General features: G+C 42.9%; 1 protein-coding gene across 1 annotated transcript in view; it reads right to left on the bottom strand.

Annotated features, from left to right (window-relative positions):
- Positions 1–10,419, bottom strand: part of LOC109752014 (uncharacterized) — a 163,548-nt gene extending 153,129 nt beyond the window's left edge. The window contains exon 1 of the mRNA XM_020310880.3: positions 10,373–10,419. The gene's annotated coding sequence lies outside the window, so the exon portion shown is untranslated. The remainder of the gene's footprint in view (positions 1–10,372) is intronic.
- Positions 10,420–17,243: the final 6,824 nt, after the last annotated feature.

Genomic DNA, 17,243 nt, shown 5'->3' with positions numbered 1-17,243 from the left:
ATCAACGGTGGCCTGGTGCTTGAAATTCATTCCCATTTCTTGCATGGGACCTAAGCATGCAGCCAAGGACACGGATTTGATTTTTCAACCAATTTATATGCACTGGAGCATGTGCATGTAGTTCAAATTTGAATTGTGCACATAAATGCATTGAAAACTCAGTTAATGCATAAAAATGTCCAAACGATCCCCAAAAAATCACAAAAATTCACACAACACTCCTGTTGTTCTATGTTGACATGAGAAAAAAAATTGAAAGCAATAAGAGGCAATGGATATCATTTCGTCCCCAACGGTGGGACGTTCCCTACAAAAAAACCATCATGCTTGTTGTGAGAAGCTCTGGTTTGTGAGAAGCATATACCTAAACCTGCCCCAAATGGGACAAAAAATTTACCACGGCATGTTGATGCCGCTCCATAATAGCATGCCAAGTTTCATGAATTTCAGACGAGTTTTGGATTTACTAGAATTTAAAAACCAGGCATCTCAATGTTTTGCCGGCAATCAACGGTGCCCTGGTGTTTGAAATTTATTCCCATTTCTTGCATGGGACCTAAGCATGCACCCAAGGACACAGATTCGATTTTTCAACCAATTTATATGCACTGGAGCATGTGCATGTAGTTCAAATTTGAATTATGCACATAAATGCATTGAAAACTCAGTTAATGCATAAAAATGTCCAAACGAACCCTGAAAAATCACAAAAATTGACACAACACTCCTGTTGTTCTATGTTGACATGGGAAAAAAATTTGAAAGCAATAAGAGGCAATGGATGTCGTTTCGTCCCCAAAGGTGGGACGTTCCCTACCGAAAACCATCATGCTTGTTGTGAGAAGCTCCGGTTTGTGAGAAGCATATACCTAAACCTTCCCCAAATGGGACAAAAAATTTACCACGGCATGTTGATGCCGCTCCATGATAGCATGCCAAGTTTCATGAATTTCAGATGAGTTTTGGATTTAGTAGAATTTAAAAACCAGGCATCTCAATGTTTTACCGGCAATCAACGGTGCCCTGGTGTTTGAAATTCATTCCCATTTCTTGCATGGGACCTAAGCATGCACCCAAGGACACAGATTTGATTTTTCAACCAATTTATATGCACTGGAGCATGTGCATGTAGTTGAATTTTGAATTGTGCACCTGAAATGGCTAGAAAACAAATTTAATGTATAAAATGTTCAAACAAACCCTGAATAATTCCTATTCTTTTACGACACACATATAGTTGCATGTTCACTCCAGATAAAAGGTCTAGCAATTCAAACATCGTCCATTGCCGCTGTGACCCCATTATGTAATTCAAATCAAGATGAAAAATCAGGTAGATCGCGCATAGTTTATTACCAGCAATCGTGTGAGATGCAGCACAAAATATCCTGGAGCACCATCGGTGTATAGTTCGCCTATGGCTTACGCGAGAAGGTGCGTCGGCTACAGTCCACAGCTGGTGTCTCAAGCACACTAGCTCGCTCCCCAAATATCATTTCACTGTCCAATCATTGCCGGTGAAAGATGGGCGTGTGGACCCGCGTCGTGAGGGCAACTTCGGTGGCCCACTCCGGCGAGAGCGCGGCCGCAGCCGCCATGCGCGTGCTAACAAGGTGCATGATCGCGGCCGCAATCTGCGACCGAGCGGCAAAGGCATCCCAAATGGCCGCTGTTGCTTCTCAGGTGGCGGCAGCAACATCTGCCTCGGGGATAGCAACTGGCGAGAGCGGCACATCAGCTGTTCGTTCCACAGCGGCGGCCTTAGCCCTGATGGAGGCCGCCCATGACCATGTCGAGGCCGCCCACGCCCAGCTCCTGGCAGTCATCGCACAAATCGAACGAAGCTTCTCCGATAATGGTCGGCAACCCACAACCGAAGAGCTGGCAATTGCCGAGAGCGTTTGAGCAGCCGTCCGTTCCTTCGCCGCATACCTTGTGACGACGGAGCCCGTCCAAGCCCAGATCGCGTCCGCCCATGCCCAGCTCGTGGCGGCCTTTTCCAAAGAGATGGTGAGCGCGGATGGTGAGATGCTTGCTGAGTATGGTGCGATGGATGCCATGGATCCCCTTCCCCAGGAGACCGTCGGGCGCGAGTTGGACATGGAGGCGGTGGCGGAGATCGACGAGCACCAGCCGTAGTAGTACTCTTTGTTTTGTTTAATTAAGAGCGCCGGTCTTTAATTTGTTAGAGTAATGTTTAGGTCAGCTAGCTCTGTTTAATTGCTGAACTTGCTCGATTAAGAAGTGTGGGTGTGCTGTAGTCTCCTTTGTGTACCCAAATTATGCAATGACATGGATGACCACTGTAACCATGGAAATTCGAACCAAAACTTTTGACGTTCAAACTCATCACACATGGGTTAAGCTATCTGAATCGTTTGTGATGTCCACATATCGTACACAGTTCTGAATAAGGGACCATGTCCGATGACACTTTGCGCGCCAGTTTTTTGGCTGAAGCGATTCCAAAATTTTGGCTTCTGCGGAAATATCTACCTCCCCGCCCCTCCCCCTTACCAAAAGCCACATTTCCCCTCTTTCCGCCTTCCTTTCCAAGTTGAAACCTTCACTCCTTGCTTGCAATGCTGCCTCCTCGTCGGCGACCCTCCTTCACGCTGCTCGGCCATGTCTATCCAGGCAGGTAATCCACACCCGACCCCCATCCTCCTCCTCCTTCTACATCCCAGATGCCCCGACCGCCGGCGCGAGCACGACACCTTCCACCCAAATCACCGACCCCTCCACCAAATAAGCGCCGCCCTAAGCCATGGTGCACGCAGTATAGCCAGGATCTCAAGGAGCATTTGGCAGCGGAGAAGCAAATCGCGGCCGCACGCGCGGATGAGGTCGCGATGGCTGCCATTTATGCCGACCCCCAGATCTTGGAGGAGCACCTTGCCATTTGCTAGCTACGCCGGTTAAGCATGCTCGGTTTACCCGTTGCGTGTGCTGCTCCTGCCTTTCCTTCACAAATTCTAGTGAATTGTGCTATCTAATTTTACCATGCAATCCGTTGCTCTAGTGTATATGTTCTATATGTCGTGTAGTGTGGTGCTCACTTATTAACTGTTTTGTTAATTAGTTGCCGTCTTCAGTTAACTGTTTGGTTCAATTCTGCAAATGTGATGTTCAATTCTTCAGGCTGCAATTTTGTATTGTATTCCATGTGAGAAATAAATCGAATTTATCTTTACAAAATACATGAGAAACGAGTACAATTGCTATATTTCCAAGTTGTCAAGCATGCTTGGTTTGGTTATACATTGTGCAATGTGGTGCTCAGTTAACGTTGGTTTCATTTGTGTTGTGGTGTTTAGTTAACTATTTGGTTCAATTCTGCAATGCGATGTTCAATAGTTGTGGGTGCATTCTGTTATTGTATACCATGTGAGGAATAAATTGAATTTGGTTGTAGTAAATACATGAGAAACAAATACAATTGCTATAATTGGTTGTAGTTAACTGTTTGGTTAACTGTCTGATCTTCTATTAGGAGTACCTTATATTGTGCAATGTGGTGCTCAGTTAATGTTTGGTTCATTTGTTGTCGTGTTTAGTTAACTGCTTGGTTCAATTCTGCAACGCGATGCCCAATTGTCGTGGGTAGAATTTTGTATTGTTGTGCATGTGAGGAATAAATCGAATTTGGCTGCACTTAATACATGAGAAACATATACAAGTGCTATATTTCCTAGTTCTTAATCATGCTTAGTTTGGGTAAATGGGTTTTCCGTGTGTCTTGAATTAATCTAATGAGTCTGCAATGTCCTTATTTTTCATCAACATATTTTACTGATAGCATGCGAACCCTTACATAACCTGATGACTAACTACCTTATATGTGTTGCAGGGAAACAATGGGAAGCACTGAGGTTTACAATCGAGGTTAGCACGTGCATGGTCCGTTCTCTAATAGCACATTATTGTGCAATTGCAGGAATCATTCTAATATTTTGGTTTTTAACAATTTGGTCTTGCACATGTAGGTCCTGCTGTCAGAGATTTTGACCCACTGTTCGACCCTTTTTGCATATGGGGAAATGAGTTGTCCATGAATATCAATCAAATCAAGAAACTCGGAAAGATTGTTAGGATAATGAAATTAGTGACAAAAAACAACAAGATCTTTGTCTGCACAATGAAGAAGACATCAGTTCACTACAAGATGGTACTAACTATACCTTGCCTTTTTTTTATTCCTTTGCCCCATTTCCAATATAGAGAAGATATTTATGCACATCCTTGTTTTTAGGCCTTTCCAAAGCAGTTCACTAATGATTACCTCTCAAACCACCTCTATGGTCAGGAGGCGAGGAAGGTTTTCATACAACACCCACGGTTCAATATTGAAGTGTACCTGAAGAGGACGAAGGACGGACGGTCAATCATCCATAGACACTGGCCTAAAGTTGCAAAGACCTTCAACATGAATGAAGGCTCAATATTCGCCTTCCGCTTCAGCAGTTTTCCAGATGAGATGCATCTGTCTATATACCGTCTATGATGCTAATTTTGAAAGGTTCTACATGTTGCATGTGGAACTTGCTGCTGGTGCGGTTGTGTAATGGGGTAGCTGAGTGTTGAAGCTATATCATGTTGTACTCTGATGTATTTCAATTATGAAATTCTGCTTCCTTAATATGGAAATGAAATATATTGTGTGCTCAATATGAAATGTCAATTAGATTAATAAATGGATTATGAATAATCAGATAATTAGCCTGCTAATTGGGTTTTGCTATTGCAGATGGGACCTCAGGCAACGCACACAGTTTTTAGGAATAAAGCATGTTGGATCAATGAACAATCACACATGACTTTCTCTTGAAAACTATTTGCGTAGGCCACCTTGCGCAAACGTTTACCACATAAAAACTGTGTGTGATTGATAGCCTTTGCCACGCAGTTTCTTCTACGGACCGTGTGTGATACATTCAATAACGCAAACGATTTAACGGGAAAAATTGTGTGTGATGTACCTGTGAACGGAAACGTTTTCCTTGGAGCGATTGTGTGGGATGTACATACGAACGAAAACGTTTATCGGGGACTGACTGTGTGGGATGTACTTGCGAACGAAAACAATTTCGCCGTATAATTGTATTTTTTAGCTCTACTTACGTATTTCCGTATTTGAGCGCTCGCCGGTCGCACACGACCTCATTTTGCCGAGCGTGTGTGCCAGGAGGGCATATCCCCGACGGTTTGTGGGTCGTGTGGGAAGGACCCCCCTATCGTCCACACTCACTTGGCGACGGTTCCAAATGCCGTCGCGGAAAGGGGTTAAAAACCGTTTGTTTAGGACCGACGCGTACCAGTGTTTAACACTGCCATCAAGTGTGATCATATCAACAACAACTTGGCAGAAAGTTTTAGCAACAAGGTGAAGCAGTTAATTTTTTTGCCTATGCATGACATGGACCAAATCAGGATCATGATCATGCGCTTGTGGGAATTGAGAAGAAGGATTGGTGATTGTCTACAAGGGAATAAGCTTCCTGCAGTGTGATGTCTACTAGGCAACTTTATTCTTGTAGACTCGTGTTCGGCCTCCAAGCGCAGAGTTTTGTAGGACAGTAGCAATTTTCCCTCAAGTGGATGACCCAAGGTTTACCAATCCGTGGGAGGTGTAGGATGAAGATGGTCTCTCTCAAACAACCCTGCAACCAAATAATAAAGAGTCTCTTGTGTCCCCAACACACCAAATACAATGGTAAATTGTATAGGTGCACTAGTTCGGCGAAGAGATGGTGATACAAGTGTAGTAATGATAGTAGATATTGATTTTTGTAATAGTAACAATAAAAAACAGCAAGGTAGCAATTGACAAAACAGAGCACAAACGGTATTGCAATGCTTGAAAATGAGGCCTAGGGTCCATACTTTCACTAGTGCAATCTCTCAACAGTGCTAATCTAATTGGATCATATAACCATCCCTCAACGTGTGATGAAGAATCACTCCAAAGTTCTTATCTAGCGGAGAACATAAGAAGAAATTTTTTGTAGGTTACGAAACCACCTCAAAGCTATTCTTTCCGATCAATCTATCCTAGAGTTCGTACTAAAATAACACCAAGCTATTCTTTCCGATCGATCTAACCAAGAGTTCGTACTAAAATAACACCATATGATACACATCAACCAACTCTAATGTCACCTATATACTCCAATGTCACCGCGAGTATCCGTGAGTTGATTATATGATATGCATCAAACAATTTCAGATTCATAATACTCGATCCAACACAAAGAACCTCAAAGAGTGCCCCAAGATTTTTACCGAAGAAACAAAGACAAGAACGTGCATCAACCCCTATGCATAGATTACCCCAATGTCACCTCGGGAATCCGCAAGTTGAGTGCCAAAACACATATCAAGTGAATCAATATAATACCCCATTGTCACCACGGGTATTCATATGCAAGACATATATCAAGTGTTCTCAAATCCATAAAAGTATTCAATCCGATAAAACGAAATCTCATAGGGAAAACTCAATTCATCACAACAAGATAGAGAGGAGAAAACACCATATGATCCAACTATATTAACAAAGCCCGTGATACATCAAGATCGTGGCATCTCAAGAACATGAGAGAGAGAGAGAGATTAAACACATAGCTACTAGTACAAGCCCTCAGCCCCGAGGGTGGACTACTCCCTCCTCATCATGGTGGCCGCCGAGATGATGAAGATGGCCACCAGTGATGATTTCCCCCTCGGGCGGAGTGCCGGAACGGGGTCTAGATTGGTTTTTCATGGCTACAGAGGCTTGCGGCGGCGGAACTTCTGATCTAGGGTTATCTTCGGGGGTTTTGGAATATTGGGAATTTATAGGGCGAAGAGGCGGTGCGGGAGGCCACCGAGGTGGGCACAACCCACCAGGGCACACCTGGGCCTCCAGGCGCGCCCAGGTGGGTTGTGCCCCCCTCTGGGCACCCCACTGGTACTTCTTTGGCCACTGGTGGTCTTTTGGTCCCAAAAAAATCTCCAAAAAGTTTCGATGCGTTTGGACTCCGTTTGGTATTGATTTTCTGCGATGTAAAAAAAAGCAAAAAACAACAACTGGCACTGGGCACTATGTCAATAGGTTAGTCCCAAAAATGATATAAAGTTTCTATAAAATGGTTGTAAAATATCCATGAATGATAATATAGCAGCATGAATACTTCATAAATTATAGATACATTGGAGACGTATCACAGTGGTACAACAGGTGGTCAACAAGAGCAGAAATCTTACACATTTATCTGTTGAAAAATCTTCTGTGTGGGGTGCTGAAGTTAGAGATACCAAAACTAGTAGAAGGCATGTTGTTCACACTAAAATGCATGATTGCACTTGTTTGGAGTGGCAACACACTGGGAAACCATGTGATCATGCCATAGTTTTCTTGGCCTCCCGACCGAAGATAAACATGCACCCATATTTGCATGAATATTACTCAGTAGCAAGATTCAAGGCTGCATACACAACTCCAATTCCAGCACTTACAGATCAGTCTGAGTGGGCTGAAGTGGAAATTGAATTTTCCATGTGTCCTCCCCTAACAAAAAGAAAGGCTGGCAGGCCTAAAGAGATTAGATTCAAGGCATGGTTTGAGAAAGGTGGGAGTAGTAAAAAGGGCAAGGAAAAGAAGGATGCAAAGCCAAAAAGGTCCCAAAAAGGTAACAAAAATAGATGCAAGTTGCGCCAGGAACTTGGGCACCGAGTTGGATCTCCCAAATGTTATTACACTCCTGAAAGGCCAAAGTATGTGGGCATTGATACGTCTCCACCGTATCTATAATTTTTTATTGTTCCATGCTATATTATATTCTATTTTGGACATTAATGGGCTTTATTATACACTTTTATATTATTTTTGGGACTAACCTATTAACCGGAGGCCCAGCCCAGAATTGCTGTTTTTTGCCTATTTCAGAGTTTCGCAGAAAAAGAATATCAAACGGAGTCCAAATGGAATGAAACCTTCGGGAACGTGATTTTCGGAACGAACATGATCCAGAGGACTTGGACCCTGCGTCAAGACATCAACCAGGAAGGCACGAGGTAGGGGGCGCGCCCTCCACCCTCGTGGGCCCCATGTTGCTCCACCGACGTACTTCTTCCTCCTATATATACCTACGTACCCCCAAACTACCAGATACGGAGCCAAAAACCTAATTCCACCGCCGCAACCTTCTGTACCCGTGAGATCCCATCTTGGGCCTTTTCCGAAGCTCCGCCGGAGGGGGCATCGATCACGGAGGGCTTCTACATCAACACTAGCCTCTCCGATGATGTGTGAGTAGTTTACCTCAGACCTTCGGGTCTATAGTTATTAGCTAGATGGCTTCTTCTCTCTTTTTGGATCTTGATACAATGTTCTCCCCCTCTCTTGTGGAGATCTATTCAATGTAATCTTCTTTTGCGGTGTGTTTGTTGAGACCGATGAATTGTGGGTTTATGATCAAGTTTATCTATGAACAATATTTGAATCTTCTTTGAATTATTTTATGTATGATTGGTTATCTTTGCAAGTCTCTTCGAATTATCAGTTTGGTTTGGCCTACTAGATTGATCTTTCTTGCAATGGGAGAAGTGCTTAGCTTTGGGTTCAATCTTGCGGTGTCCTTTCCCAGTGACAGTAGGGGCAGCAAGGCACGTATTGTATTGTTGCCATTGAGGATAACAAGATGGGGTTTATATCATATTGCATGAGTTTATCCCTCTACATCATGTCATTTTACTTAAAGCGTTACTCTGTTCTTATGAACTTAATACTCTAGATGCATGCTGGATAGCGGTCGATGTGTGGAGTAATAGTAGTAGATGCAGGCAGGAGTCGGTCTACTTGTCGCGGGCGTGATGCCTATATACATGATCATACCTAGATATTCTCATAACTATGCTCAATTCTGTCAATTGCTCAACAGTAATTTGTTTACCCACCGTATTACTTATGCTCTCGAGAGAAGCCACTAGTGAAACCTATGGCCCCGGGGTCTATTTTCCATCATATTTAATTTCCCGTCAACAAGCTATTTCTAGCGCCATTTTTATTTTGCTTTCTTTACTTTGCGTCTTTATCATAAAAATACCAAAAATATTATCTTATCATATCTATCAGATCTCACTCTCGTAAGTGACCGTGAAGGGATTGACAACCCCTTTATTGCGTTGGTTGCGAGGATTTATTTGTTTGTGTAGGTGCGAGGGACTCGTGCATGGCCTCCTACTGGATTGATACCTTGGTTCTCAAAAACTGAGGGAAATACTTATGCTGCTTTACTGCATCACGCTTTCCTCTTCAAGGGAAAACCAACGCAGTGCTCAAGAGGTAGCAAGAAGGATTTCTGGCGCCGTTGCCGGGGAGTCTACGCAAAAGTCAACACACCATGTACCCATCACAAACCCTTATCTCCCGCATTACATTATTTGCCATTTGCCTCTCGTTTTCTTCTCCCCCACTTCACCCTTGCTGTTTTATTCGCCCTCTCTTTTTCGTTTGCCTCTTTTTCGCTTGCTTGTTGTTATGGCTAGTCCCCTATCTTCTCCGTTGTCTCCCGAGAATGAAGTTCTTAATTTTAAGCAAAGGGAGGGAGAAAATCAAAAAGATGCTTGGTATAGAATTTGCAATGCTCAAAATAAATCTACCAGGAAGCAATCTACTTCCGTTCTTCTCTGCAATTTTGATGTAGGCGCTACTCCTTGGTACAGATATATCCTTGATACCATTACCGGAGGGAATTTCTTGGGTAGCCATACTTTTGATTCTTATAATGCTATGATAGATTTGTTTGGCTCACCACCTCTTTTGGTTAATGGAACTATGTTAACTTTGGAGCATGTAATGCAAAGACTTGAAATTATTAAAAATAAAGTTGCTACCATAGATTTAATTGAAAATTTGGATAAAAAGATCCACAACCAAATTACGCAATATGGATCTAAGGTAGGAGTCACTTTGAAAAATATCAAGGAGAAGGAACCCATAGTTAATGAAAGAATAAATCAGGATTCCACTAGAATCGATAAACTAGAGGGTATCATTACCAACTTGGGAACCGCTTTTTCTTCCGTAAATAATACTCCAAGTCCTCCAACTAAAATTTCCAAGCTTATGTATATTCCTAAAAATAAGGGTGAATCCTCTAGTAAGGAAACCGCGGATCTCAAATCTATAAGTATTCATCCTAATCTTTTTGCTATCATTAAGGAACCATTTGCTACAAATGAATTTTGCGGATATGTGCCAAGAAGTTTGATAATTAATAAAAATAAAGAAACTCCTAAGGGTGATAGATGTCTCATTGAAGAATTGCCTACCAAAGATGGCAATACCTAGATCTATCCTTGCTATTATCCCTAGCTAGGGGCGTTAAACGATAGCGCTTGTTGGGAGGCAACCCAATTTTTTTTTTATTTTTTTTTGCCTTTTGCTTCTGTTGAGGAATAAATATGTGATCTAGCCTCTGGTTAGATGTGTTTTTATGTTTTCATTAGTGTTTGTGCCAAGTTAAACCTATAGGATCTTCTTGGATGATAGTTATTTGATCTTGCTGAAAATTCCAGAAACTTTCTGTTCACGAAAATAATTGTTAAAAATCACCAGAACGTGATAAAATATTGATTCCAATTTCTGCTGATCAATAAACAAATTTTATAGGTCTTCCTATTTTGGCTGAATTTTTGGAGTTCCAGAAGTTTGTGTTAGTTACAGATTACTACAGACTGTTCTGTTTTTGACAGATTCTGTTTTTCATGTGTTGTTTGCTTATTTTGATGAATCTATGGCTAATAAAATAGTTTACAAACCATAGAGAAGTTGGAATACAGTAGTTTTAACACCTATATAAATAAATAATGAGTTCATTACAGTACCTTGAAGTGGTGTTTTGTTTTCTTTCGCTAACGGAGCTCACGAGATTTTCTGTTAAATTTTGTGTTGTGAAGTTTTCAAGTTTTGGGTAATCGATTTGATGGATTATGGAACAAGGAGTGGCAAGAGCCTAAGCTTGGGGATGCCCATGGCACCCCAAGATAATCTAAGGACACCAAAGAGCCTAAGCTTGGGGATGCCCCGGAAGGCATCCCCTCTTTCGTCTACTTCCATCGGTAACTTTACTTGCGGCTATATTTTTATTCACCACATCATATGTGTTTTGCTTGGAGCGTCTTGTATTATTTGAGTCTTTATTTGTTAGTTTGCCACAATCATCTTTGCTGTACACACCTTTTGAGAGAGACACACATGATTTGGAAATTGTTAGAATACTCTATGTGCTTCACTTATATCTTTTGAGTTATATAGTTTTTGCTCTAGTGCTTCACTTATATCTTTTAGAGCACGGTGGTGGTTTTGTTTTATAGAAACTATTGTTCTCTCATGCTTCACTTAGATTATTTTGAGAGTCCTACAAAACAGCATGGTAATTTGCTTTAATTATGATAGGCATTCAAGATTTGTAAAAAAAAATCTTATGAGTGTGTTGAATACTATGAGAAGTTTGATACTTGATAATTGTTTTCAGATATGAAGATGGTGATATTAGAGTCATGCTAGTTGAGTAGTTTTGAATTTGAGAAATACTTGTGTTAAAGGTTGTGATTCCCGTAGCATGCACGTATGGTGAACCGTTATGTGATGAAGTCGGAGCATGATTTATTTATTGATTGTCTTCCTTATGAGTGGCGGTCGGAGACGAGCGATGGTCTTTTCCTGCCAATCTACCCCCCTAGAAGCATGCGCGTAATACTTTGCTTTGATAACTTGTAGATTTTTGCAATAAATATATGAGTTCTTTATGACTAATGTTGAGTCCATGAATTATACGCACTTTTCTTCCTTCCACCATTGCTAGCCTCTCTAATACCGCGCACTTTTCGCCGGTATCATACACCACCATATACCATCCTCAAAACAGCCACCATACCTACCTACCATGGCATTTCCATAGCCATTCCGAGATATATTGCCATGCAACTTACCACCGTTCCGTTTACTATGACACGCTCCATCATTGTCATATTGCTTTGCGTGATCATGTAGTTGACATTGTATTTGTGGCAAAGAAACCGTTCATAATTCTTTCATACATGTCACTCTTGATTCATTGCATATCCCGGTACACCGCCGGAGGCATTCACATAGAGTCTTATTTTGTTCTAAGTATTGAGTTGTAAGTAAATAAAAGTGTGATGATCATCATTTTTAGAGCATTGTCCCAAGTGAGGAAAGGATGATGGAGACTATGATTCCCCCACAAGTCGGGATGAGACTCCGGACTAAAAAAAAGAGGCCATAAAAAAAGAGAAAAGGCCCAAATAAAAAAATGAATGAGAGAAAAAGAGAGAAGGTGTGACACCCAAAAAAATTTTGTTTGGTTTTATCAAATTCTTTATTTGATTTGAAGGAGGTTATTTAAAAAAAATTCTAAAGGACTCTCCTTCTCAAAAAATTTCTTTTATGACAAGTATTTTCCTTGGGTTCATCCAAAACTTGATCTTTGGTCTTGAGGGTTTTTCATCTTGTGTTGACTCAACACAAGTGTTTTTCATTGGGAAAGTTTTTGAAAATCTTTTCTTTTATAAATAGCCCTATGGCTTATGGGGTAATCCTTCTCCTTTCAAAAATTATCTCTTGCCATGACCTAAGTTGAAATCCCCCTCCCAAAGGCCATCTTCCCACTTTGTGTCAAGTCAAGCTTCAAATCCAGCAAGTTTAACTCCCCCATGATTTTTATCTCCATTTATTTTAATCAAAAATCTTTTCTGTCTCCTATTTTGGCCCTTAGAAATTTACAAAGGAACCACTAGATTTCCTTTGAGTTCTGCCTCCAAACAAGTTTCCCTGGCTAGTCCTTAGGACTCTCAGCCAAGATCCAGGAAGATCCACTGGTCCACAGTTCAAAATTTTCAAAATGTGCTTGCTGCAAGTTTGGGCCATATTTGCAAATTTTGGTGAATTTCATTTGTTTTCTTCTCCTAAAAATCTGAGAAAATTCAGGCAGCCTCTAGATGCATCAAGAGGTCACCTCACCAAGTCCCAGCTCCAGAAAAATTTTCCTCGTGCCCAAATCATATCGTCGAACACCTGGCATGCACTGTTCCTGTCAAAGTTCAGAGTTCAGAGAACAGTTTCAGGTGTCAGTGTCGTTTTCCTCTGAACTTCACGTCGATCTCGCCAGTAACTGCAGTGGCACCTTGCTCCCTGTTCCTCCTTCTTATCCACCGCGCTGCACGGTCGCCTGGAAGGTTGCGGGCGTCGGCGGCGAGCTGGCAGAGGTGCATCGCCCCGTGAGCGGCGGCAGTAGCACCCGCTGCGGCTGCCAGAGAGGCGCAGCAAGGGACGGCGCCGTCCAGCACCACCCAAGCCACCAGAGGCCACCGCGTGGCCGTCCCCTCCCCTGTGCACGCTGCAGAGCCATCGTCGTGAACTGAGAGGCACGGAGCGCGCTCCCTGCCGCCGACGTGCCCGTACGGCCGTTCCGTCGAGGACCGGAGTATTACCCAAGTCCGACCGAGGTTTTAGCTGAGAAACGGTACCAGTAGACCATCACGATGATGCCCAACCGCCTAAACCTCCTGCCCGACCTCTGCCTCGCCGTAATTGCTCGCCGGCGTTATCCCGTTCACGGCCACCACCTCGGATCGACTATAAAAGGAGGCCCCGAGCTCGATCTCGACCTCGCACCATCACTCCACCCCACCAGAACCACGCCAAGCCACTGGGAAGGCCTCGAGGAGGTCTTCTTCCCCAACTCCGGCCGCCCCGACCCGCTTCGGGATCCGGCAAAATTTGCTCAAGTGCGTGCACCCCCGCCTCTCAACGCATGCCAGTAGCCTCCTAGTGCATCCACCTCTCTAACCCGCGCCCTAATTTGAAGTTTGCAGCTCCCACCGAAGAGTTTCATCCTCGCCCGAACCACCGTCCACCGGAGATAGGGCCGCCGTCGACGAGGTGCTCGCCGACGGTCAAGTCCACCACCCACCGACGCGGAAGGGCACAATGAACCCGTAGGTACCCTCCGATCCCCCTACCTCGCCGTGGATCAACGCCGGCGACCACCGCAGCCCTCGGGCGCCGGCGAGCTCTGTTCGAAGTTTGAACCTGACAGGTGGGACCCCCCATCAGCCTCTCTCTCTTTTCTTCGAACCGTTTTCTGAAGGCGCCTTCGGGCAAAGTGTGTTTTCCTTCTGGGCTGGCGTATTTCCTACCGAAGCGTTTTCTGCTTTTTCAAACTAGCCCCTGGATCTTTTCTGTTTCATCACAGATTAGTCCTTGGACTAAAACCCTTATATCTTTTAAACAAAAGATGCTTTTTGATTGATTCTTTTTTTGTCAGTCTTATATTTTTGTCTAGTTTTTTATAGTATTTATTTGGAAAAAATTTGGAAATTTTTTTATACACACATGGTATTCACGTTAGTATACGGTTTCTTTATACCGTAGATACCGGAGGAGGTGACGGAACCGCGAACTTCGCCGAGCTAGACTCCGACTACTCCGAACCAGGCAAGCATGTTTGAACCTTTGATATGATGAGTATTTTGCATGTTTGCTTGAATAGTTTGTGCATGGCATGTTTATATGGGCATCAGTGGGTGTTATGTTGCATGCAAGGTGACTACCAGTATGCTTCGAATCTTGATGTGATCTTTTGATGGGAGATGACCTGATCATGTGGTGACATGAAAGGTGGTAAGATGGTATTGTTGGAGCATGCCAGTCTTGTGTCAACCGTTAAACTCCGACGTTAACGTGGACCGAGCCACGTTACCGTCCGTCCCTTTTTTTCGTGCTACCACATGTTTTCTGCAAAGAATACAGTTTAGTAAGTTGCAAACCTCTTTCCTTGTACACACCAAATAGAGGGGCCGGGATGAGGATTCCATGGCCCTGGATTAAAGCCAGTCATCCGGTCAGGGGGCATGGGTGTTTACGGTTGGGACCGAGAGGGGGGCACCCCTTAGAGCGCGCGATATAAATTTGATCCCATGCTACGCGAGGTTGTAGCCTCCCCGTCTCAAGGTTTTTCTTGAACGTTGCCTAGGGTGATTCCTGGCAACGGAATGTGGAATGGGTGCATACTGGTTAGATGTGTTTCTCCTAAAATACCGTAAACGGAACTAGTCCTTTGTGACTACTGAAATCCGTTGGCTGTGGTTAAAAGTACAAACTCTGCAGAGTCAAAATCCTTCCGAGTAATCGTGTCCATGATCAAGGACCTTGGTCAACGTATCCGTATCAGTACCCCTATCAGTCTCAGTGTCAGTCTTTGTGTCAGTCCCAGTGAAAACCCCGGTGAACAAACATGAGTGGTAAACCAGGTTGAATGTTATTACTGTGGATGGATTAACCGTTTTTATTATTATGTACCTGAGTATTTCCTTGAGATGATTTAAATTCATGAGCTACTTGATATCGAGTTATGAAATGTAAGCCCTTTATGTGATGTCGCTCAGACGTCCGACTGTGGCACTCGTGTTATTTACTTTGATATAAGCCCTTTATGTGATGTCGCTCAGACGTCCGACTGTGGCACTCTTGTTATTTACTTTTGATATAAGCCCTTTATGTGATGTCGCTCAGACGTCCGACTGTGGCACTCTTGTTATTTACTTTTGATATAAGCCCTTTATGTGATGTCGCTCAGACGTCCGACTGTGGCACGCACTGTCGTTTATATTCCAATATAAGCCCTTTATGTGGTGTCGCCCTGACACCCGACTGCGGCATTGTTAATTTATTTCCACCCTTTCGAGGCGTCATTTCAGACACTCGATTGGCCTTTAGTATTTCATTGGGATTTCGGGAGGACTACCGCCTGACTTCCTTTTACTTGTCATGCAGTGTAAATTTTTTTATCAAGGTGAGCATTATTAATCTGCTTATGTGCATCATGTTTGCATTTGTTAAATCTTATGTCCAAACTGTCTTGCGAGTACTTTCATAGTACTCACCTGGCTTGTTGATTTGGCCAGATGTCGACGAAGGCAATCTTATGGATGAAGAGTTCGATAGCGAGTCCGACGCCTAGAGGAGTCCCAGTCAGTCCCGTACGATCCTGGAATTGGTCACTTGTATTATATACGCTTCCGCTACCTAGAATAAAAACCCTCGAGCTTCACTCCGACGCTCGATGAGTTGTAAGATTCAGGAGTCATGTCACCCACTTCACTGTGACATATCCACCACCACTTTTATTACGAGTCAATAGTTATTCCACCACATCCCTTGTGTCATATCCGCCTTTATGTATAATATCGGCGTGCTTGTAATAAATTGTTGAGCAGCCTCCGCTCAACCTTGTATTATATTTAGTACTCCTGGATTTCTGTATCAAGGATTTGTCTATCAGTAAGAAGGGTTCTTCTATACTGGTCCGTTAAATAGATCGGTTTCCCAATAAATGTTTTATTGGAAAACCGGTCGTGACAGAAGGGACAATGTTACTATCCTTTTACCACACTTGTGCTTCAAAGTAGCACCATGATCTTCATGATAGAGAGTCTCCTATGATATCACTTTCATATACTTGTGAGAAATTTTCATTATAGAACTTGGCTTGTATATTCCAATGATGGGCTTCCTCAAATTGCCCTAGGTCTTCGTGAGCAAGCGAGTTGGATGCACACCCACTTAGTTCCTTTTGTTGAGCTTTCATATAATTATAGCTCTAGTGCATCCGTTGCATGGCAATCCCTACTCACTCACATTGATATCTATTAATGGGCATCTCCATAGCCCGTTGATACGCCAAGTTGATGTGAGACTATCTTCTCTTTTTTTGTCTTCTCCACAACCACCATTCTATTCCACATATAGTGCTATGTCCATGGCTCACGCTCATGTATTGTGTGAAGATTGAAAAAGTTTGAGAACATCAAAAGTATGAAACAATTGCTTGGCTTGTCAATGGGGTTGTGCATGATTTAAGTATTTTGTGTGGTGAAGATAGAGCATAGCCAGACTACATGATTTTGTAGGGATAACTTTCTTTGGCCATGTTATTTTGAGAAGACATAATTGCTTAGTTAGTATGCTTGAAGTATTATTATTTTTATGTCAATATTAAACTTTTGTCTTGAATCTTTCGGATCTGAATATTCATACCACAATTAAGAGAATTACATTGAAATTATGCCAACTAGCATTCCATATCAAAAATTCTATTTTTATCATTTACCTACTCGAGGACGAGCAGGAATTAAGCTTGGGGATGCTTGATACGTCTCCAACGTATCTATAATTT

Source organism: Aegilops tauschii, chromosome 7, assembly GCF_002575655.3.
Source record: "Aegilops tauschii subsp. strangulata cultivar AL8/78 chromosome 7, Aet v6.0, whole genome shotgun sequence".
Lineage (NCBI taxonomy): Eukaryota > Viridiplantae > Streptophyta > Magnoliopsida > Poales > Poaceae > Aegilops > Aegilops tauschii.
The sequence above is the reverse complement of the archived record's forward strand: the minus strand, read 5'-3'. Positions and strand labels throughout refer to the sequence as shown.